The sequence below is a fragment of the Eschrichtius robustus genome, chromosome 11 (assembly GCF_028021215.1).
Source record: "Eschrichtius robustus isolate mEscRob2 chromosome 11, mEscRob2.pri, whole genome shotgun sequence".
In the NCBI taxonomy this organism is placed as follows: domain Eukaryota; kingdom Metazoa; phylum Chordata; class Mammalia; order Artiodactyla; family Eschrichtiidae; genus Eschrichtius; species Eschrichtius robustus.
Genome location: NC_090834.1, coordinates 5,793,299 through 5,796,146, shown reverse-complemented (window position 1 = coordinate 5,796,146; position 2,848 = coordinate 5,793,299).

The following is a 2,848-nucleotide window of genomic DNA, read 5'->3' as shown; positions in this document are numbered from 1 at the left end:
GTGATACCAGCAACACTTTCCCAGAACCCACTGGAATGAGAAAACTGGCTCAGAAAGTGAAAAGGGATCTGCGCTTAGCATGCGCTGCCCTGATGAACACAGCCAGCGACATCAGACAGCCCGGACTTCCCCTGACAATTAGCAAGGGTTTACTTTTTGCTCCGCTCACCCTTCGCATTCAGCCTGATTTTTTCCACTCACTCGGCATCCTGTCACTGGGTTACAGACACGCCCTGTTCAACCCCGTGTTCACATCATCTTCCGTTCATCTTTTCTTCTCTTTCCAGTGCATTAATTCATACAAAATATATATTGATCACCTATGACTTGCCAGTCACTGTACTGGATGCTGAGGATATAATAAACACACACACACACGCACACACACACACACACACACACACACACCCTCCATCCTTACAGATCTGCCTCAAGCTCCATCTCCTCCAAACAGCTTCCCCAGATCGCCACAGCATCCATCATCACTTATTACTAAGTGCCACATAGGCACTTAATACTAATCTCTTTGACATGGTTTGCCATGGTTTCACATGGTTTAGTTCTGTCTTCATAACTAGATTATAAATTGCTTGAGATCACAGGTCACCTCCTTTATTCCTACTGTGTTTCCTTAATAACCACTAATGTAACTATGGTGGGCTACCTTACCCCTCCAGCCAGTAAGCTTTTTCAGTGAACATGGTTGGTTTGTTTGTTTGTTTGTTTGTTTGATTGAAAGTTCTTTGGGATGAAGTATGAACTGCAGAGAAGGACAAGGAGATGAAAGAAGATTCTGTGTCTCCCTCCCTTTTATTACAAACAATTCAACCCTGCATCTAGGCATGCACCCTCAACTACGACCCAAATGATTAAGTGGAAGGGTGGGGATGACAATTCCGGAAACCATGCAGCTGATACAAGGCTAGTGTCAAGAAGCCTCCCTGGATTCTGACTATTTGAAGACCTAATGCTTCAAGCAGATTGGATTCCTTGGCTACATGTGCGTGCCAACATTCCAAGACCCAGAGGTCAGGATGAACACATGTGAGTAGCAAACAGGCTCTCACTGAGCGACAAGAGTGGGGCCAGGCTGGTGAGAGCCGAGCACCCTGGTGCCGGGGGACAGCCTCAGACTCTGCAGCCACAACTGGCAGAGACCAGCTGAGTGTGGACAGGGAAAAGAGAGAGGCCCCGGGGGCTGGAAGAGAAGAGGAGGTCCCCCTGTCTTGACCTGGTGTGGGAACCAAGGTGAAAGGGGAGATCACTGGGCCAAGGCAGTGACCCAGAAGGCTTAGCCAGAAGTAAAAACAGATGTGAAACAGAAGCTGTCAGTGTCCTGTGGGCCATGGGGCTCTGCCCTGAAGGAGATGACCCCAAGGAAGATGTACTGTCATTGACGAGGCTTCACTGAGCTGGCACTTAGCAATTAGGCTGGACAGCCATGGGCTTGAAGAACTGACCAGAGCACACAAGATACTTTGTCCTTTTAAATCAGCAGGGAAGGGAATATGCCCTATAAGAGTCTGGAAGAGCAGCCTCCTTTCCAGTAATTCATTCATTTGACAAATACATGCTGTGCTCATTAATGATTTAGGATTGCAAGGATGCTGAATTTATAAGACATGGTCTTTGTCCTCAGGTTATTTATTAATCATCAGCACCAGTGACAATAGAAGAATTCAAAACTGCTGCCTCTTGCCAGAGAATAATAAAGAAAACTGCCTCTGTGGGGTAAGGGCTTTGCAAGGGAGAACTGGTGAAGCCTGACCACAGATCTAGAAGGTCCTATAATTTATATTGCTTAATCAAAGATCAGAGACTCAGTCTCACTTCTAGGATGTAGTAAAGCATTGGCTTACTTCTAAAGAAAAGTAGAATGCAGCCCTTTCATTCCTGATTTTCCTCCTGCACCAACCCTGGGCCAGCCCACCTTGTACCCAATGTTCCTTCTGTTCCAGAGATTACTATGATTATTCTCAGGATGCATGTCAACAGGACCCCAGGAGACATCCCAACTCTCACGCCAAAATCTGCAGAGTACTCCCCAGCTGGGATTTAGAGGAATTTAGGCCTGAAGTCCCACTTTCAAAAATCATTAAGATTTAGTTAGTGCTTTATTTAGAATTTAAAATATGTGTTTCAAATTCACTATTTCATGTAATGGTCATGCTATTATATTACTATCCCCATTACATAGAAGAGGAAACTAAAGTTAAGAAAAGTAATGTACCCAATAAGTAGGTGACAAAGTTAATTCTAAAATCTAGATTAGAGGTCTTCATAGGTCTCCATTCTTCTGCACAAATCATCTCCTCCAGTCATGGTTTCCTCTTTTCTCCTGGCAGACATTTGCTAATCCCAGGTGAAATACCCAGGGTAAATGTCACTTCTGTGAAGACTTGCTCAACTTTTCCTCCAGAGACCTGCTTCTTCTTTTAGATCTGCACCCTTATTGGATTAAAGTATACTGGCTAAATTTCAGATGACATGATTTTATATATAGAAAACCCTAAAGACTCCACACATACCAAAAAAAAAAAAAACCTATTAGAAATAAAAAATACAGTAAAGTTGCAGTATGCAAAGTCAATATACAAATACAATATACAACTCTGTTGTATTTCTATATGCTAGATCACCTTACAATTGCAACAAAAAGAATTAAATACTTAGGAATAAGTTTAACCAAGAAGATGAAACACCTGTACACTGAGAACTGTAAGACATTGTTGAAAGAAATTGAAGAAGACACAAATAAATGGAAAAATATTCCATGCTCCTGAATTGGAAGTATTAACATTGTCAAAATGTCCATATTCCCTAAAGCTATATATAGATTCAATGCAAT